At 48.8% G+C, this 22278-nt stretch overlaps 1 pseudogene; it reads left to right on the top strand.

Moving 5' to 3' along the window:
* The first annotated feature begins 28 nt into the window (after nucleotides 1–28).
* LOC146179636 (THAP domain-containing protein 1-like) lies at nucleotides 29–1081 on the top strand (annotated as a pseudogene).
* The last annotated feature ends 21197 nt before the right edge of the window (nucleotides 1082–22278 follow it).

Raw genomic sequence — 22278 nt, 5'->3', positions numbered from 1 at the left:
CGCTTTTGTTCTAGCCTACCGGAAGGTAATGGCGGGCTCGTGCGTTGCATTCGGCTGCGCCAATCGCGTGAAGCAGACGCCTGGAATAACTTTTCATGTGTAAGTACGCCGGACACGACTTACAACTTGCTCGGAAAGAGGAACCACGAGGGGAGCCTAAGATGGGAGCTATTAACGCTATTGCATCATACCCTTTACCTATAGCACGAATCCGTAGGGGCACTAGATGGCATTGTTAAAGACATGCCTGAGGATTTATACTGTACGTGCACCTTTGTTCGTGAATCACAGGTTTCCCAAAGATGCCGCCCAGCGTGCAGCTGGGAGCGCGCAGTGCGGCGAGTTGGCTGGACACCCAAGAAAACTGCTGTGTTCTGTTCATTTCGAAGCTAGTTGTTTCGATAGAACAGGACAAACAACGAGGCTGCGAGCAGGCAGCATTCCCACTATATTTCCGGAGTTCCCAGCCTATCTTCGGCGGCCAGTAAGTACGAATAATGTTTTGAATTACTTCCAGTTCTTAGCTCGGAAAATGTTAATACATCAGCCTCACAGCTGTCTCATTACTGGTTCATTAATTACTTTACACGGCTGTAAATATGAAGAGAGCAATAGATGTAACTTTGTCGAACGTACTTTTTTTCCTGACAGCAAAAACGAAAGCGAGCTCCTCCAAAGTCCCGGGCACCGACTCCATCCCCTATGCCTGCAGTTTACGAAGAAGCAACAGAAGTCATCTCAGAGCCATCTTCTCCGACGAAAGAATGGTACAAGCAGAAGGCACAGCAGTCAGGTGATGAGGTTCAGCAGTTGAAGAAAAAAAGTGAAAATACTGCAGCAGTCCAAACGAAGGTTATCAAAGCGCTGTGACGATTCAAAGAATTTTATCGATGAACTGAAGAAACAAAAACTGTTATCAGAGAAAGGCCTTGAGGTTTTTGAAGCTACCTTTTCACCTGATATTCAGCAGCTTCTTGCACGAGCCCAGGAGAAAACGCACGCTAAGTATCCCCTGGAACTTCGTGCATTCGCCCTGACGCTGCACTACTACTCTCCAGCTGCTTATGAATATGTCAGTTAACGGCGAACCAGGTTTTACCTCTGAAGCTTTTGCCTTCCTGAAAAATATATAGTGCAGAGCCGAGCGAAGCCACTGCTCGCTGCACTACTGATTGACGACATGGCTATTAAAAAGCATGACCTTGGAATTGAAACCTCGGACGACAGCTTGCCGGAAGCCACAAATGCTTGTGTTTTTATGCTTGTGGCCATGGATATGAAGCTGAAATTGCCACTTGCATACTTGCATGACGATCACGACTATACAGATAACGTGGATCTCCCAAAGAGCCTGTCGGAGTTCGCTCGAGTAGTAGTTCCCTGCATAGCAGGGTTTGTGTCCCGTAGAGTGCGCGATGCGACTTCATGTGAGGAGTGCTGCATGGCATTACAGTCGACCGAGTGCCCGGCTTTGGTAGCCGCAAAAAGCCGTCTCGTTGCACCATCCAAGGACGTCGTAAAGATATGTAACATTGTGGAAAAGGGCATACGACTTCTTTAACATCAGTGCAAAGATGTCAAAACCCTGCATATAAGATGTCAAAGTATCTTGGCAAAAGTGGTGACAACTGTGTTTGAGCAGGCGCTGTTTCGCGAGCTTGAACCTCACCTTTTGGACTGCGACCCCCTCGATAATCATTTACGTCCTGTCCAAAAAGGTTGCTAACATTGTACCTGAAAATCAGGGTCCATCACATCACAAAGATGATTAATGAAAAGAACTGCAAAAACAAGGTGAGACAAGTGCTCACCAGAGAGATAATATTCAAGCACCAGTGAAGCATAGCCACGCTTTTTTACCTGTAGTCATCAGTGTCTTTCCATTAATTGTTCAGACGCATGAAAAAGCTCGCCATTTCTTGCAGCCCGCTAAATATATGACTATATTTAGTATAGGCCTCTGGTTGTGGCCCATTCTTCAGATCATTTTTGTTCTTGACAGAAGCTTATAGAGATAACTGCTGCGTCAGTTATGTTGTTCAGTTATTATTCGAATACTAAAGCTGCTCGCAGATAGACTGACAACGAGTAAAATCAGAAAACTCAACTGCGATCAAGAGAAACAAAATAAAGTTTTATTTTGTTTTTGTGGTTCTTAGTCATCGTGAGTGTTCTTGTTTACAGAAAACATTTTTTGTACTCTACCAGCTGATAAAAATAGCCTGCCGATTTGAATGGACCGCCGCGGAGTTGGTGGCGGCACGTGAGCAAAGATTTCCCTCAAGGAACCTGCCATACGCAGCCGCCCAGAAAAGTGCCGCGGGGCAATGTATCCGAGAAAAAGAAAACCTTAAGTGTCCCCATAATGGGAAAAATAATTTGATCGTCGTAACGAGCGGTAGCGAACGCTTCCAAGCCTCAGCCACCTTATCTCTCCACGCAGCGCTTAGCCGCGCAAGCGCCTTTTGCCCTGAGCAAGATGGCCGCTGGCCGCGCCGCCAGGCTTCACCCGGTCGCATAGGCGATTACGCGGGACCTCTGCTCCAGCAGTATTACATAACCTCCTTGTCCGCGCCGTATGCATGGCAAAGGAATGGTTTCGCTGCACGGCAGCCTTATTTTCAGCTTCATCTTATAGAATATGGGCGGCGATCCTTATCTCCGTGTGCAGAAAAAAGGTGAAGCGCGAGCATGGTGTAAGCTCTAGGCTGGTGAAGAGAAGACTAAGAGGCATAGATTTCATGCTAATTTCATTCGCCTCTCGCTTATACCGCGAATATTTAGGCGTTTTGACCGAGTTTCCTCTCAAACACGACACAAGCGCTTCTTCACATTTCGTGATGAAGACTAGAGCTGGGAAACACAGAGAAAACGAAGACAACACAAGCACTTCTTGGTGTTGTGCGTGTTTCCGAGCGCTACAGTCTTCATCATGAACAACCAACTCGCCCAATTAACCTGCCACCTTCACATTTCGCCTCCCTGAAATGCGGCCGGGAATTAAACCTGCGATCTCGGGGTTTGCAGCGCGACGGCACTACAGGGCCAGCGCATTTGTTCGCAGCCGCCTACCCTAGTAATAGAGAGGGGTGAGCTCACCACATATCGATGCTTGGCAAATCAATGCTGTGAGGCTCCGAAAGGCACGGTGGATCTTGAGGGTATTTTAAGTCGATGCGGTCGCTGCAATTTTCTTCATAGGCTTTGAGCGCTTCTCTAGCGTTTTCACAACTTTCCCAGCACGTTTCTGCTGGTGGCTTCTATAAATACACCGACACATTAAGAAAAACTTTCGGGACGGCATTTTTAGAAAGGCTCCCCTTTCCTCGGGGAATTTCCAAAGTTTTGCTTTCGATTGCATGAACGTACGTTTTCAGAACGTCCTCATCTTGGAAGTGATGATCGCACACTCCCGGATGCGTATTTGGGTTTGCTCGGTACGGTGGCTCCGCAAGGCACAAAACGACAGAAGAGACGAAGAAAGCGGGCTGTTCCGACTAGCATCTACCGCCCCCAGGAGCCGAGCAGCCTAGCGATTAGCGGCGCATGCTTTTTCAATGGGCGTCATTTTGGACGCGGCACTAGCTTGAGAAATCCTGTACTACTACTACTACTGTTACTACTACTACTATTATTATTATTATTATTATTATTATTATTATTATTATTATTATTATTATTATTATTATTATTATTATTATTATTATTATTATTATTAGTAGTAGTAGTAGTAGTAGTAGTAGTAGTAGTAGTAGTAGTAGTAGTATAGAGGAAGACTCGTTTCACTAAGTTGGCACTGAATTGTCTGTGGGTAACGGCCAAATTAACTGGCTAAACATTATCTTCCCAGTTTTAATTATTAATGATAATAATATTAATTGGTTCACAGGAAGGGAAAGGCGCACTATCTCGCACTTTTGTCGGTGGACACCAAGGGATGAAGGTGTCCACAGACACAAGTGTGACAGATACTGTGCCTTTCCCTTCCTATGAACCAATCATTATTATTATTATTATTAATTTAGACTGTGAAGATAATATTTAGCCAGTTAATTCGGCCGTTAACTAGACAAATCAGTGCCAACTTCGTGAAACGAGTCTTCCTCTGTACTACTACTACTACTAATGATAATAATATTAATAATAATAATAATAATAATTAGCAGAGAAACATTACTGTGTATTATTATTATTATTTAGCAGTAGTAGTAGTAGTAGTAGTAGTAGTAGTAGTAGTAGTAGTTGTAGTAGTAGTAGTTGTAGTAGTAGTAGTAGTATAGGCTCTTTCAAGCTAGTGCCGCGCCCAACGCGACGTCCACTGAAAAAGCATGCGCCGCTAATAGCTAGGCTGCTCGGCTCCTGGGGGCGGTAGATGCTAGTCGGAACAGCCCGTTTTCTTCGTCTCTTCTGTCGTTTTGTCCCTTGCGGAGCCACCGTACCGAGCAAACCCAAATACGCCTCCCGGCTTGGCTGGAAGGTTCTCTGCCCGTAGAATATATATATATATATATATATATATATATATATATATATATATATATATATATATATATATATATATATATATATATATATATATATATATATATATATATATATATATATTCCAAGTGGCGAGAAGCGCTCTGCGCTTAGAACGAAAATGAGTTCTTCTCTTGTCCGCTCGATAGCCACTTGTGCAGTCGGTCGCGCAGCATGCCGGCATGGCTCCACTGTGCATATATTATTCCCCGAAAACCAAAAAATCATCACACAAAAGCGACAACTGCAATTCTCGCCAGAACGTCGCGGTCTCGATGAATACAAGACTCCGTTGACTGCGTTGCTCGTCGTTGGCAGCTCTCCATAGCTTCCTGCAGCTAGAGCCTGCTGCGACTGCAGCGCCACCGTCTCAAGCACGCGGTGCTGTCCCGCGCATCTCACCGCAGTTTGAAAACTAGCCTAGTCTACTAACATTGCCAAGGCCTGCCAGCCAGCCTTTAACGCTGCGACTCCCGTCTTCCAGGCGTACGTGCGAGGGCAGGAATGACCGCTTTCTTCTGGTGGAAAAGAAAGTTTTCCAATCAATCAATCGCTTCTCCTTTGGCCTTATGTTTAATTGGCTGGGTGTTGTATTATGCGCTGGCCGTTGTGTAGTTCTTTCCTCGATATAAAAAACATTGTTTTTCAGTCGATTCATGCTACTATGTCCATTACAGTTGTGTAAGTTTTGCGGCTGCTCTTCTGGCCAGCCGCTGATTTTTATCCACAGTTTCGCAATGCGAATTTCTGAAAAACCCCGCGGCCTTGCGCTGCTCGCGTCCCTAAGGGTCATGCGTCATCTGCGCGAGATAGACGAGGATAAAGAAGAAGGCAGGCCATCCGTGATTGCTTATACGTGTGCCATCCTCTCCCTTGCCTGCAAAACGTCAGCTCATTTATCAAGCAGAGACTATGCAGCCGTCCAACAGTACCACTGACAGTACGCCGCCACCGTTCCGACGAACGGTCCACCACCGCCATGTCCAGTAGCTCGGCCCCTTCGCAGTCCCAGGGCCACACAGTGAGATCGATCCTTGTTGGGTCGCCGCACTGGAAGTCCAATCGTCCTCCCAGCTGTTCCGGCGAGATATCCTCCAGCGTGAGTGGTCGCAAAATAAGGCTGCAGCTTTTTTATGCTATATCATTTCTTTTCTCACAGTGCCGTGGACAAAGCGTGTTACCAGAGTGTGCCCTTCCCCAGCTTAGCGCGCAAAACACTACTCCGACTTCCTGAGAACAAGTCCGTAATACTCCTTGTCGAGCGTAAAGACACCGGGGGGCCCTGACGAAGGACAATGGCGGCAGTAAGAAAAAAAGATGCGGCTCCAGGGCAGTGATCCTCAAATATGCATTGACCCTGGAATTAGGCTTGGATTATAACCCAAAACGCGTGTTAAAATCGGCAGAGACGTAAAGAAACGACCACACAGCAACATAACCTGCAGCAGTAAGAGAAATTCCGCCGCATTACTCACCTGAGCAGGTTTTAGTGCACCCCAGTAATTTTCTTGACGCATGAGCATTGATGACAAGTTGGATTTGGCATTTATTATTAAGCTGTTTTGACACATGGGGATTGGGGACAAGCTTAAGTTGGTCTTTGTGGATAGTTTACCACATTCTAACGACAAGTATGCGATGCTAATTATTAAACTCAAAATATTGCTTTTGGGAAAGATCATCAAACAAGATGCATAGTTCATTTCGGTATGTGTCAAAAGTAGACGGAATAACCCAGTTATTTCGGTTAAAAAAAAACGGCTTTCGCGCCTCCTATAAGGTCCTGTATCCTTGGATTAAGGAGTTCAAGAAATCCTTCCAAGCGGACTACTGATCTATTCGCGCGCCAATACAGAAGTAGCCCATGCTGAACTGTTTAACACTTGAAGTAATTTAACACCGTTGCTTGCCTGGATTCTTCAGATTCCGTGAGCTGTCTATTACGACGCCCTTTTGCAGAGATGCAAGTCCCGAAGCTGATGACACAGATGAACGTGACAACTTCCGGTCCCCATTGTCCCGGCATATCCCATGCAGCGTAAAATGCACTCAAAAATTAAAATTTTCTTCGACGGATAACATTGCTGCGATGGCGATGCCGGCACTTTGGGTGTACTACGTGTTCGATGTGGGCTGCGCTTATACGACGCTACACTCGCATTACTACCAAGGGTACGCTTGAGTATCGGGCCTCTTGACATCAAAATTGATATTGTCGTGTTCCGAGCCTTCGGGGTTTTGCTTTGGCCAATCAATGCTGCACGTCTGTCAGGATGTCACGTGACCTGGGGCCATTATGGCCGATAAGTGGGTCGGGTTGTCACGGCATAACCTCAACAACTATTCGTGTAAAAGAAAGAAGACTTGACAGTTGGGACCGCTTACCGAACGAAGCAGCAGTTTCCAGCACGGCCGTGAGCAGGATGATCTTGTATTCTGCTTCATCATCATCATCAGCCTGATTATACCCACTGCAGGGCGAAGGCCTCTCCCATATTTCTCCACTTAACCCGGTTCTGTGCTAGCTGCATCCACTTGACCCCTGCGAACTTCTCAATCTCATCCGCCCACCTAACTTTCTGCCGCCCCCTGCTACGCTTCCTTCCCTTGGAATCCAGTTTGTTACCCTCAGCGACCATCGGTTATCCTCTCTTCGCACTACATGTCCTGCCCATGTCCATTTCTTCTTCTTAATTTCTACTAGAATGTAGAAATTCGCCTCGACATTCTGCTTCAGACGCAGGTTAAAACCGTCTCTAAACTCCACCTCTATAAGCTATTGCTTGCGAAAACTGGAGTCGCATTTGGCGGCAGGGCTGAGCGATTACTTACAACGCAAATTATTTCCGATGCTCATTAAAAGAAATAGTATGGAGTTCGAAAGTGTGATATCCGAACTAGAAGTAGTCGGACTGAAAATCTTGAAATTGTGTGGAGTTCTGTTAAGAAACGTTTTTCTTTTTTTGATACACTTACTGGTGATTTGGTGAAGGAGCCAGTTCTAGAACGAGCATTTTTTTCATGTTTCCATGTCCAGTCTCCGCCTCCCATCACGCCTACTTCGAGACATCGCAGCACCATCGCCTGGTGTCGCTGCCTGAGCAGCGCGCTCTGCTTGGGCGGCTTCGTGATCGCGCTGCTGCTGCTGGTCGCCGTGATGTTGTTCCCGCGTCCGACCCCTCCACGACATAGCATCCCCTGCTGGGCGGAATCATGTGGGGCCTATGTGCGGGCCTTGGAGGCGTCCATCATCGCCTTTCGAGACCCGTGCGACGACTTCCATCGCTACGTGTGCGACCGTTGGCGCCCGGTGTCCGGAGCCCTTACCTACCTCGAAGACTCAATGCTGCCGTTCCGGAAGGCGGTCATGAGATACGCTGTGGACGCGAGTCCACCTCCGACGGAATAAGGCAACTATGAGAAGGCGGAGATGCTGTACAAGAGTTGCGTCACCGCGTCGGCATCGGATAGGCTGGGAGACTTCCGGCTTTTCCTCCAGGAGCGTCGTCTTTTCTTGCCCGAGATCGACAAGAGCTCTAACATCCTAGACGTGTCCCTTGACCTATCCCTAAATTGGCATCTTCCAGTCTTCTTTTACATCCACTTTAAACCACAGTGGCAGACGTTTCGAGGATCCCAGAAAGCAGCGATGTCTTCCTACTCACGGTTGATCATCACATGGTGCTTTCTCGTTTTCGGTCCTCGAGCCCTCCTCGAGGAACGCAGGCTTCGTAAGAGCAATGCGGATCACATCTGCGATTTGCGGGAAGCCATGTCAAAGCGCAGAATTACAAATTCTGAAAGGATGCACTGCCGAGCACTGGATCTATTCCAGCGGAATATACTCGAAAAACTAGCAGGGAGTCAAGCAGATGGACGTGAGGAATCCTGGACGCACTATGCCGGTCTAAAAAGCTTCGCCGAAAATTTTACTCCGTCCGTCTCGGGCGACCAATGGTCCCGGATGGTCAGGAAACACGTAAACCAGCCAGAAGCAAAATTAATATCTTCTACTCCAGTGGAAGTCCATAACCAATGCGAGATGGTCGCCTTGGGGCAAATCCTGGCTGACGTACGAAACAGGGACCTGCTCGACTTCGCGGGTCTTTCTGTGGTGCAAGTCCTGGGCCGTTTCGTGAGTAACAAGCTAGCTACTCTCATCTACGGCGGTCAGAATACTGCGCAACATGTTAACCAGCTACTTGACGCCACGCGTGTCAGCAAGGTGTATGAACTATTTAGATCAGTGAAGCTATTTATAAGCAAGTCGCTGCGCAGCGCGTCTTGGATTAACTACATCTCTCGGCCTGTGGTGCTGACGTCGTTCAACGAGACGACCATTACATACGAAATAGCGTTGACCGGCGAGACTGGAGGAAGCGACAGATCGCCCGGGCAAGCCAAAAGCCTGCCCGACTTCAGCGTCAACTTCTGGGATAACCTAAGCCGAATCTCGTTTCGTTATTGGGACAAGCTTGTTATTCGATTCCTGCAACCACATCTACCGGTCGCTTCCGTAATGGATGAGACAGCGTGGGCCCGGCGCAACTCGGGCCGCCTGTACTGGACAGATCCCTGGAGGCAACACGACACATCTTTCGCGCGTTACAGGACCGTGCTTCCCAATCTGTACATGCTACACACCGTGTTTCCGTCGGCCGTGCACGAGAGCGTCAACTACGGTGTCGTCGGTTCGCTATTGGCCCGGCAGTTGCTGGCTGCCATGGACCCAACTGGGCATACCGCACACCGCTCGTTGAGCGGACATCTGAAAGAGGGAAATCAGGACATGAAGGACAACATCTTGCAGTGCGTTAGGGAGGCTTATTTACAAGGCCGGCCTAATGCGACAACATCACAGAAGGTCACGTTCGAACGTGGCATTGATACGAACTACCTGTACGCACTGTTCGTCGCAGCAGCGTTATTAGGGCCTCTGTACGAGGCATTGGCCGCGAGCCCCGGCTATCCCTACTGGAGCAGCGGCTTCAATGACTACACTGCCAACCAGCTATTCTTCCTGGCCATCTGTTTTGTCAGCTGTGGAGCCCTGCAGGGCGAAACGACAAGCATTGGAGGCCGAGCCAAGCCGACTGGTGCACTTTGGCTTCTAGCCTCTATACTTTGACACTTCGGCTCTCCGCCAATTTCGCCGACGCCTTCAGCTGCACCGCCGGCAGCAACATGACTTTCAACGAGGAATGCGACCTGCGATGATTCAGCAGGAATGTGGAGCCACCAGAATATGTTTACATGCCTTGTTTGTTTTGTGACTGCCAGTCGAGGCCTGAGAACAATGAGAGGCCGCACTTTATTTTTTTTTTAACCAGCTGTTCATTGTTAACATCCGGTTTCAAATTTTTAGGCTCTAATATGACTTCGCACTCAATGCCAAATCAGTGGTGCGGGGACACAAATACTATGCTCGATTTGGTTTGGATGTAGCAAGGAGTCTATTTTTCTGTACAAGATGTAAATATTATTTTATAAGTGTCCACTTTGACCGTCCAAGAATGCAGAACTTTCTTGTCACGTGACGTGTGCAAACCGTAATTTCGGCGCAATGCATTGCATAAGAAACCGATGCGTCAAGCGGTGAGGCGCATGCTTTGACTGCCACGGTTCTTATCTACGGCTTGAATTATACGCAACTGCGATAAAACTTTACAGAAAGCGCAGTTGAGACGTATGCGATGTATCTGTTGTGTTAACAGTCAATGACGACACGGTGAAACTTTCATGAGAACAAACGGCAAAACTGTATTGAACTTTACATTATATGGGGAGGTTAAACATGGGTGAAAGGAACACGCACGACTTCTTTCTTTCAGTTCCCGAAGCAAAGTGTCCGACCGACTGACCCGCAGGGGAGCCTCTCTCCCTCGGCGCCGAAGGGGGCGCCGCAAACACACGTCTGCTTTGTGTCAGTTCACGCTTTCTGTCAGTTCACGAAACAGCGAGAACATGATCTGCAGGCGAGTCTCTTTCCCGGCGCCGGGGCGCGGTCCCCCGCATGTCTCGACCTTGAGCTCCCAGGCGCCAGATCACGCGGTACAGCAGCAGAGGGGTCGGTGGGGAAGCATCGTCTTACTCCGGCTCGGCTCCCGCGCCGCTCCACGCACAGGATGCGGCAACACCCCTCGCACACAACACAGGAGAGAGGAATGCAAAACTGTAAATCACTTAACACGCTCAAACTTCCATCCCAGAAGAGAAGAAAACACAACAACCTCCCGGTCCCCAGCTGTGGGATCCCTAACTAAACACACAACTCGAGGGGGTAGAGAAGCTGAACCGGCCGTCGCAGTGTGGTTCCGTTGGGCAGCTTCACGACGCAGGCTCTAATGTGTCCATCTCTTCCTGGGATCGATTCCACTATCCTGGCAGTCTTCCACGTCTGTCGAGGCGCCTTTTCGTCTTGAAGGAGAACCAGGTCACCGACGGCGGTTTTTGTAGTACGCTGGCTGTGACACGTGTGAGCCGACCTAAGAGACAAAAGATATTCCTTGCGCCAACGCCTCCAAAACTGGTCAAGCAATTGTTGGCGATGCTTCCACTTTCGTGTCAAAGCTTGGGTTGACGAGATGCAGCAGGATACGATGATGGTAACGAGGTAAATCTCTTTCCAATCAGAAAGTGGGCTGGCGTAAGAACATCTGGTTCTTCTGGCGATGCAGGAACATGGGTCAAGGGGCGGGAGTTCACGATGCCCTCGACTTCCTGTAGAACAGTTGTAAGCTCTTCGAAGGTGAGTCTTGCCTGACGTAGAATTTTGCGCAGACAAACCTTCACAGTTCTCACCATCCTCTCCCAGAATCCACCCCACCATGCTGCTGTTTCGGCAATGAATTTCCACTGAATTCTTGTCTTGGCACAGTGGTCGTGCAACTTTCCGTCAAAGAGGGTGTCTTTCAGTGTTGCAATTTCCTTAGAAGCCCTCTGGAATGTCTTCGCGTTGTCACTGTATATTACAGATGGCAATCCCCGTCGAGCGGTAAATCTTCGGAAAGTCAACAGAAAGACATCAGATGAGAGGTTCGAGACAAGCTCTAGATGAACGGCTCGAGTAACAGCTCACGTGAAAAATGCAATGTACGATTTTGAGACCGTTTCCATGTCTTTAATAAAGAGCGGTCCGGCAAAGTCTATGCCAACGACTTCAAACGGTTCCGAACGGCATACTCTGTCTGCTGGCAAAGGTGCCGTGGGAGCTCCTCCTGGCTTTGCACGACCTCTCAGGCAGCTGTTGCAGCGATTTATAGCCCGTTTAACTTGCTGAAGGCCGCGTGGAATCCAGAACCTTTCTCTCACTTCAGTGAGAGTGTCTCGAGCGCCGCTGTGGAACGTTCGCAAATGAGCGTCACGAATAACGAGCTCCGTGAAGGGGTGGCTGGGAGGAAGAAGAATGGGATGCTTAACCTTTTCATTCTCATCGGAAAAGTGCAACCTGCCTCCAACTCGGAGTAGTCCCTCCTTGTCTAGAATGGGCTGTAGTTTCTGGATGCTCGATTGAGAGCTCACCGACATTCCTTGGCGAAGACCTGACTCGTCGTCCGGGTAGGACTCCTCTTGAACGGATTTTAGCCAGTATAATTCTGACCTTTCGATCTCTTCCGCTACGAGCGACGATGTCACTTTGTTCGACGGATTCCGGCACGCAGTTATGAATCTGAACACCCAGGCAGTTACACGCAAAACTCGACAAAACCCGCTGTAGTGGGTCAAGTCCAAGATCGGCCTAAACATCCGTACTTGCAACACTTTCACTTCTTGTCGTTCTTCCGAACTTTCTTCGGCCTTTGGGATGTAGCTCTCTTGCAGAATAGGCCAGGAATCTTCCCTCTCTGAAAGCCAAGTCGGTCCCAACCACCAAAGTTGGTCGTTCTGAAGGCTTTGTAAAGTGACACCGCGGATGACACGATCTGCGGGGTTTTCAAAACCAGGACAATGCCTCCATTGGTATTTCTCTGTGGAGGCTTGAATCTCGTTCACTCTGTTCCTGACAAATTGATTCCACTGCAAAGGGTTTCCCTTCAACCAATGAAGTGTTATGCTGGAATCTGTCCAATAAACCACTTGCAGCTCTTCTGCATACATTTTCAAACAGCCTCTGAGAAACTTGGCAACTCTGGCACCTAGCAGTGCACCCATCAACTCAAGTCGGGGAAGTGTCATAGTTTTGAGCGGCGCAACCCTCGCTTTCCCGAATAGAAGTTTCGTGTGGATGCAACCGTTTGCGTCCTCTATTCGTAGGTAGGCGCAGGTCCCGTACGCTCGCTGGCTGGCATCGCAGAAGACATGCAACTGTATAACACTCTGCGGTTTAAGCACCGGGGCAACACATCATGGCACTGTCAGTGAAGAAAGGTCCACTAGCTCTGACACCCAGCCTTCCCACTTCTTGGCAATGTCAGTAGGCAGTGGATCGTCCCAATCAATGTTCCGCTGCCATAATTCTTGAAAGAGTGTCTTGGCTTGTATTGCAAATGGAACTAGCATTCCAAGAGGATCAAATATTCCGGCGATTGTCTGCAGAATGCGTCTTTTGCAGCTGTGCTGACTGTCCAAAATGGTTGAAAGTGACTTTGTGGCCACGGTAATTGTGTCGCTTTCAATATTCCAAATAAGGCCAAGAATCGTCACAGTTTCGTTTGAGTCTTTCTGACTTTCCTGCGCTGCGAATAGGTCTTGCAAGCGCTTGGAGCTGGAAGACCACTTTCGCAAACTCATTCCGCAAGCTTGAAGAATATCATTGGCTTGAGAGAAAATCTCCTCCGCCTCCTCTTCCGTGTCAGCTCCAACCAACAGGTCATCGACGTAGAAAGATTCCGCCAGAAGCGCAGCTGTTTTTTGGCTAGAGGCTTCAGCAGCTTCGAAGTGGTGTTGCAGCGTGGCATTAAGCAAGAATGGGCTAGCTTTGGTGCCAAACAGCACACGTTTCATACGCCACTCTTCGATTTCAGGGTCCAGCTCAGCATTTGAAGGCAGGCCTTTAAACCAAAGAAAACGTAAAGCGTCTCTGTCTTCCTCTCTGACTCTGATTTGTAAAAATGCCTTCTCAATGTCTGCTGTCAAAGCGATCTGATACAGTCGAAAACGGATTAGTAGTTAGACCAGATCTGTGAGAAGACAAGGCCCTTTCTCTAGATATTCATTCAGGAAAGAAGCACCTCGCTCATGTGAGGATGCATCAAACACAATACGCATCTTTGTGGTTGTTGAGTCGGTGCACATAACTGCATGGTGAGGCATGTAGTAAACGTGCGAGGTGGGTTCTTCGTCAGTGGTCACCCGTTCGGCGTAGCCCATCAGTATGTAGCTTTGCATAGTAGCTTGGTACTCGGCTCCGAATTCCGGAGCACGCTGAATTCTTTTCCCGAGGCTCTTGAGTCGCCTCTGAGCTTGAGATCGGTTATCTGAAAGGTGTCCGCTGTTCTCCTTCCAGGGAAGGGCGACTTCGTAACGGGCGTTTTGCATAGTGATGTTTCTTTCAAATTGGTGAATGATCGCTTCTGTTTCCTCATCAGATCCTCCTTTGTTATCTATGATGCCGATGCTTTACAAGTCCCAGAAGCGTGTTACTAGTTTTTCGGTGGTGTTAAGCGCCGTGCTAACTCTCAGAACACAGATGTTGGATGAAGTGTCAACTGAGGTATGCACTGATACTGGGTCTTGAAACATCCAACCGAAGACTGAGCCTAAGGCAACCAAGTCAGCGTTTTGCTGACAACGTTGAATTTCGCCTGTCATGAACTTCCACAGGTGCTCAGAGCCAATAAGAAGACCGATACTTGGCACCGCTGACATACCTGGCAACAAAAGTTTGTCAGCTATGGGACGCCCTGTCTGCTCTATAATATTGACAAACTCATCCTCAACAGGCACTTGGACTAAGTCGTTGCAGATGAAAGGAACTTCAATGGCTTCAATTAGGTATTCCTTGCCATCGTACTGGCTGCGAAGACGAACCTCTACAAGACGATATCTTTTAGTTGCACTGGTTGCTGTTCCGAATGTGCTCAGTTGTAGAGAGGTTTGGCCGCTTTCTTTCAGATCCAGAAATTTCAAGATGTCCTCACGAATAAAACTGCGGTGACTGCCGCCCTCCACGATGCCTCGAATGTAGCCGCATCGACTTTCGCCAACAGCCCAAAGCCGGCAAGTTTGTAGCAGAATTTCACTAGTCATGGAATTGCGGCTGCTGGCATGCAAGCTGCTGACATCCAACTTTGGAGTGACCTCCCTTTTGTTCGGCTTCCAGTTAGGGTCGCATACCGATACGGCATGCCTGCCGCTGCATTTTCCGCATTTCAATCGGCGGCGACAGTCTTTCGAACGATGTCCTCGTAAGGTACATCGGAAGCAGCGATTTTCTTTCTTCAGTTTCTCTAATCGCTTCTCACGGCCTATGTCACTGTTGCAATCAGCAGTGCTGTGTGTCAGAGATCCACAGAACAGACACTGCTCCTTTACGTGGGAGGTTGCGTGCAGTACCGCAGATGTAGGCGGTAAGGACGATTGCTTCCTTTCACTTCCCTGTCTCATTGACTTGTCTCGACTGAGGCCAGTTCCAGTCTTTTCGCGACTTTCCACCTCTACAGTCAAGTAAGCCAGAAGTTGTTCAAACTCGCCGTCTGTGAGACCCGTGGCAGATGTGGTTTCCTCGCTGCTCGGGGCGTTGTTTTCGGAACGAGATGAGCTCGGATGGTTGGCCATTTGCTTATAATATCCCACGACGATGTCGGCAGGTAAAGCTTTCAAAATGATGTCGATTATCATCGTAGAATCGAGCTCACGTTCAGTCCCCTCAGTCCGCGCACATGGCACTGAACGTGATCGAGTAGCTTCCGTAGGCCTCTCACGTCGTCCGATGACGTAACCGATGGTAGCGCTCGAAGTTGTGCCAGGTGCTCCCTGATGATATTTCGGGTGTCGCCGAAGCGCTTGGAGAGGATGGCCACAGCGTCTTTGTAGCACTCTCCCGTCGCCTGTAATCCGGCTATCGATGAGGCCGCAGCTCCGCTTAGTAGGCTTCGCGGATGCTGAAACTTCTCGCCCTTTGTGAGCTCCGCATTGTCATGGACGGCTTCTTTAAATTGTTCCCAAAATCTGGGCCACTGTTGAAGCTCTCCGCTGAATGCTTCATGTTGAATAGTGGGCAACTTTACTGCACTACGATGTGAAGCTTCACGGCCTATATGTTGGCTCCCCCGCTGTGGTTCTGCTGACTGCGCTGTCAGGAGGTGCGGCGATCTGAGCAGCTCTAGCCTCTCTTGCCTTGAGTTGACCAAGCATACCCGTGGCTGCATCCTCGTATCGCATGACGGCTTCGAATTCGGAAGCGAAGTCTTCATCAACTATTCCGTCTTCCAACTCTGTGTTCAATTTCAGAAGCGCATCGTTGTTGGCTGTAAGCCTTTCAATGAGTGAGCACAACGCTCCCATATCTCTCGATGGCAGGGTTGCCTTTGCCTCATTGATGAGTTTCGTATTTTGCTGTCGACGCGCCGTTATCTTTTACCTTGCCCTCTGCATAATTGCGTCGTCGCGGACCGTGCCGTCACTTACTTTATCCGTCGCAGCCTGGTTGCGAGTTTCCGAAGTTCTCCTAGTCCTGGAGATTGCAACTCCCGGGTTTCGGCACGATGTTGTTAACAGTCAATGACTACACGGTGAAACTCATGAGAACAAACGGCAAAACTGTATTGAACTTATATGGGGAGGTTAAACATGGGTAAAAGGAACACGCGCGACTTCTTTCTTTCAGTTCCCGAAGCAAAGTGTCCGACCGACTGACCCACAGGGGAGCCTCTCTCCCTCGACGCCGAAGGGGGCGCCGCACACACACGTCTGCTTTGTGTCAGTTCACGCTTTCTGTCAGTTCACGAAACAGCGAGAACATGATCTGCAGGCGAGTCTCTTTCCCGGCGCCGGGGCGCGGTCCCCCGCATGTCTCGACCTTGAGCTCCCAGGCGCCAGATCACGCGGTGCAGCAGCATAGGGGTTGGTGGGGAAGCATCGTCTTACTCCGGCTCGGCTCCCGCGCCACGCCACGCACAGGATGCGGCAACACCCCTCGCACACAACACAGGAGAGAGGAATGCAGAACTGTAAATCACACGCTCAAACTTTCATCCCAGAAGAGAAGAAAACAGAACAGTATCATATAGAGTGTATAGATATGTCTGACTTTGTTTCAAGCAGGGATGATTGGTGGGTAATGGAAAATGAAAGCGCATCAGAAGATAATTGTATAGAAAGAGCCAGCAACATGCAGCGACAAAGATGATAAGCATCGTTCTTTATCCTGAAACGAAGCACGATAAGTCGCAGGACCTGAGGCCGTGTGATGCGAACGCGTGTAATTTAGAAAGCGTTCATTTCGACGGCGTCAGTACAAAACATAGGGCGTGTCACCTACGCTATGTAGACTATACAGTTGTACAATACAGTTGACTGATACACCGCTTGAGTGACGTGAGCACAGAAATAGACAAATTAAAGACAAAGCAAGACGCTGGGTGCTATCTTTTCTCGTTCTGATGCCACCCAACACCTAATCCTGCTGGCAATATTTAAAATACATGCTTTTTTGAGTTCAAAGAGCTCTATGAGCTGTGATCGTGTGCGTCATGCGATGAAAGGCGGATTAATGAATGTTGAATAGTTTACTCTTACTATCAGGCTACTTATTTGCTAGATGTTTGCAGTCCATCCTGAATAACATCGATATCAATTTCTAAATTTTCAAAGCTAGCATTTTCAGCAATGGAAAGCGCGCACGCGCACACGCACACAAACACACACTCACACGCGCGCACACGCGTACGCGCGCACACACACGCATGCGCGCACACACACATTCTCTCTCTTTCTCTCACAAAAATAAAAAATAAACAAAAGGTCGCAGCGTTTCTTTCCAGCGTTATCAGCGCTCGCTTCAAGAGTGCTCCTTCTTTAGTTGATTTTATTTTTATGTCGCGCCCTTGATCGGCTCATTTTGAGGTGCACTCGATACTGAGTTCTATTGCTCGCGCGTTAGTAGTGCCATGAAGTTTTATGTCAATATTCCTCTCATTAAGTATTACTGCGCGGGTGCGGCTCCCGTCGAGCCTGGTGAAAGAAAAATAGAGAAAAGTAGTTGTTAGATGAAGGCTGCGCAAAATAAATAGGGTTCTTCGTATTTATTTTTAGAAACCAATCATCAGAAAGACAAACCAGCTTAGATTTAGGCCAGATACCAGAGATTTAGATTGGAAGATAAAAAAAAAAAAGAAATTGCAGAGAGAAACGTTTTGCAACCTAAGAACTCAAAGGCAATTCAACTTGACAACTCAATCTGACTACATATTAGGAACTTCGTTAAAACGTTAAGTTGGACTAGTTGGTAATGGCCGGCTTGCTGAAATCACAAGAGACACCGGCTAGCGGTGTCCCTTGTGTGTCGTGTTCGTTGTGTCCGTGTGTTGTTTACAGCGGGTGTCTCTTGTGTGTCGTGTTCTTTGTGTCCATATGTGTTTTACAGCGGGTATCCCTTGTGTGCCGTGGTCCTTGTGTTCGTGTGTTTTTTACAGCGGGTGTCCCTTGTGTGTCGTGTTCTTTGTATTCGTGTGCTTTCTGCAGCGGGTGTCCCGTGTGTGTTGTATTCTTTGTGTTCGTGTTTTTTTACAGCGGGTGTCCTTTGTGTGTCGTGTTCTCTGTGTCCGTGTGTTTTTTTACAGCGGGTGTCCCTTGTGTGCCATGTTCTTTGTGTTCGGGTGTTTTTTACAGCGGGTGTCCCTTGTGTGTCGTGTTCTTTATTTTTGTCCGTATGTTTTTTACAGCGAGTGTCCCTTGTGTGCCCTGTTCTTTGTGTTCGTGTGCTTTTTACAGCGGGTGTCCCATGTGTGTCGTGTTCGTTGTGTCCGTGTGTTTTTTACAGCGGGTGTCCTTTGTGTGTCGTGTTCTTTGTGTCCGTGTGTTTTTTACAGCGGGTGTCCTTTGTGTGTCATGTTCTTTGTGTTCGTGTGTTTTTACCGCTAAGAAAATTATTTCAACAAATTCGCAAATAACAATGAAGTGTACATATTCATATGTTTAGTACAGCGCACAACCGAACGGTGGTATCCCTTAGACAATATCAGCAGATAACCGATTTTACCGGCGAGCCGTTCTAGAAAGAATGACTATTTGAAAATATTTGGTTTTCCAGGAGTACCTTATAGCTTTTTGAGGTGATAGGAATGTCTTGCTCGTGGATTAATGGCTTCAGGGGTAATCATCTATTCCTATTTGATCACGATAAAGCAAGTAAAAGTGTTTCATCTTGGCGAAGTCTTTCCACAGCTTTCCAAGCTGGCATCCAGTAAAAGCTGGATTGGGGACGAACGCCAGTTATAAGCGTTATAAATGAACATCATAACAATTTACATTGCACTGTTTCGCATGCAGGGATGTTGTTTCTGTGTAGGGGTCTCAAATAGCGACAGCGTATTTTAACATCAGTCTGATGTACGTTTATATGCCAAAAGTTTAGGTCGCGGGTTGATTTTGCCAGTGTTCCAAGGTAACCAAGCTTTTTCACTGCCAAGGAGGAAAAGCGTAATCATACAAAAAAAAAAGGACTGGCGCACTTTAGTGATACATTTTGAACGGAGTTAGTATACTATCCCCCTTCACATTCATGGGGACCGTGGTTGCAGGCATTACGGTAAAGTATATTCTATACACAGCCTCTTGACACGATTCTTGGTTGGTTGGTTAGTTTGTGGGGTTTAACGTTCCAAAGCGACTCAGGCTATGAGAGACGCCGTAGTGGAGGACTCTGGAAATTTCGACCGCCAGGGGTTTTTTAACGTGCACTGAAATCGCACAGCACACGGGCACCTTGCTTTTCGCCTCCATCGAAAAGCGACCGCTTGCCGATGGTCATAAGCTATCTGCTTATACATGCTTTCTGGAGCGATGTGGTAGGGAAGATGGGTTTATGAGGATACGTGATGAATGCTATATCATTATTTGCTGGTTCCTTTTCTCTCAAGATCGTTTATGTTTTCCTATTCTTTATGCAACTTTGTTCGGGGACCAGAGCTTGTTTTTGCATGCCGTCCGGCTTGTGCAGTTTTCATTTCATCTCTTAACGGAACTTTGGCTTCTAGTACCCTTCTCTTGCCATGTCCCATTGTTTTGCTGTTTTCTTGGTGTTTCGTGCTTGCAGCCTTGAAATAAATGGCCAGCAGACAGCCAGGGCTCACCCATTTCTCTCTCTCTTGTGTCTTGTAGCTCCTGCATTGTTCACCTTTCACTACTTCACTCCAGCTAGCCCACACCGCCTTACTTTCGCTGCACAGATGCCGATTAATTTCCCACAGCCACTTCATTCAAGCGCCTGGAAAAAACGGCCGCGTTCGCTTGGACTGTGAGGACGTGCCTCACATGGGCTCCTGCGACGAGAACTTTTCTGTTCGCGAGTTTGGTTCTACACGACTCAAGAACGCTGGTGGTGACCACGTAGAGTGACTGTCAGTTGACAAGTACCGTCCTGTGACCCATTTTTGGGCATTTTTGTGATCATCGGCTACGCGGGCGAGCTCGGCCGCCGCGTTCCGACTGAGTTCCACATCAAGTTCCACCGCGATCCGACACCATGGTGTACACGGTGGAGGGGGACGAGATCACCGAGGAGGAATATAACAATCCTGCATTGTGGACATTGGCCATCAAAGCCCACGACAGGGCCCATCCGAAGCCTGGCAACACACCGCCGATTCCGGTCACGGACGCCAACGCAGCTCCTAAGCCCCCGGCCAAGAGGCAGCTACCGAGAAGGAAGCCGCTACCTCGACTACCGATAGAACACTATAAAGTGGTATTTAGGCCTCAAGGTGGTTTTAACCTCCGTGTAACCACTGCAGAGACGCTCCTGCGCGCCGTGTGTAAAGGAGCCGAGCAAAACTTCGAGGAAGCCCAGTACCTCGATCAGGTGAGGATCAATCCCACCAATAACTCCTTCACCGTAAGCTCGCCTTACACTAAAAGGACCGAAGCGCACGTAGCCCTGCAATACGTGCAAATCGAAGACCAGACGCTACGCGTTAATGCGTACATCGCGGCACCAGACAACTCCAATAAAGGCGTTCTACGTGGAGCACTCGATGGACAGACGCACCAGCAGATTGTTGAGAACATCCAGAAATTGAACCCCGAATACGAGATCGCCGACGCCAGACGTATAGGAAAGTCAAGGTCTGTCGTGGTGACCTTCACAGGCATCACGCAGGTACCCACAGGAATGCGGTTCGCTTCGGGACTTTACCGGTGCGAACCCTTTAGGAACAAGGTGGAAACGTGCTTCAATTGCTGGAAGCCTGGACACCGCGCAGACGTCTGCATAAAGGAGAGGAAAAGCCTCTGCAGGAGGTGCGGAATGCAGCATCCAACGAAAGAGCAACCTGACTGCACGCCAAGGTGCATCGTATGCAGAGGCCAACACCTCACGGGCTCTAGGAAGTGTGAACCCCCCTCCCCACCCCCAGCTGTCTCACTCTCAACAAATCCTCTGGAGGCGTCTTCAAACCCGAACGCTTCTCACCCCTCAACGCCTATCCTACTACCGACCCGTTTCCCCTGAGTGCACTCTCTGTGGAGAGTTGCACGCCACCTTGGACCACATTCTTTTCGGCTGCCCTGCCGATCCTCCCCCGCAGGGACAGCCCGCCATCGGATCATGGGAGGAATGGGAGGCCCTCCTTAGTCGCAGGACCTGGACATACAACTTCGCTGTGTGGACCGGGGTGCCAGTGCCATGGCCCTACGTGACCTGGACACATGCGCGTAATGTGAGGGCCGTGCGGGGGCCCTGGGCCCTTGAAGGGTCCAACCTCGCTCGTTTAATAAAGTTTTTTCCTCCTCCTCCTCCTCGAGCGACAGCCGAGCAGTGTCATGACTGTGAAACCTGGACACCGAGCCGGGAAACCAGACACCACGATCTCGGCCGGACCGACCAGCCTAAAGCCCGCAGCGTGGACAAAGGAAGGAATGGACCAAGCATTCCCCCCGCTTCTAAGCCAAGGCACCTACACACAGGTGAGCAGTGCAGCCATTATGGCGCCTTCCACTCCTCTAGAAAAGCAACTGGCAGCAGAAAACAAACTTGAGCAGTTGGCTTACATGATGAAAAGAATAGAAACCCTCGAAAGAATCACGAGAGCGTCAGTTCCTACATCAAAACAAACGGCAAGTCCTAAACCTCCCATACCTACTGGCGTTCTTAACACGTGTGTCGTAAACGCGACTGTGCCACAAGATATGGAGGTTGAATCATCCAATAGCTTAAAACGTCCGGCACGCCTCGGACAGTGAGCCGGAGGTCATACCTAAAAAACCTGCGGAAATCTCCCCTCAGGAAACCCCTCAGGAACCAACCAGGGACGAGCAGGGCGTCAAAGCCAAAAAACCTTTGGAAAGCTCCCCTGAGGGAACCCCTCTAGAACCAACCAGGGACGAGGACATCAGGAAACTCGAAGCCAAAATTAATGCCAACACAACTGACCCTCACGCCAGACTCAATGCCTTAAACAAAAGTCTCACTGATAGGGATGCAATTAGCAACGCCCGTATGGACACACAGGATAAAATTTTAGGCGACCTACAAACTAGAGTGGCAGCCATGGAAACCAAAGTAGCAGCCATAGAAACAGCAATTGCCAGTCAATCCGCCAGACTAGATATAATTATTGACAGGTTGTCGGCAACTCCGACAACCTTGCCAAGTCTTCA

The sequence above is a fragment of the Amblyomma maculatum genome, chromosome 9 (genome assembly GCF_055883805.1).
Source record: "Amblyomma maculatum isolate TAMU_Amacu chromosome 9, ASM5588380v1, whole genome shotgun sequence".
In the NCBI taxonomy this organism is placed as follows: Eukaryota; Metazoa; Arthropoda; class Arachnida; order Ixodida; family Ixodidae; genus Amblyomma; species Amblyomma maculatum.
This window is presented reverse-complemented; position numbering and strand designations above follow the sequence as displayed.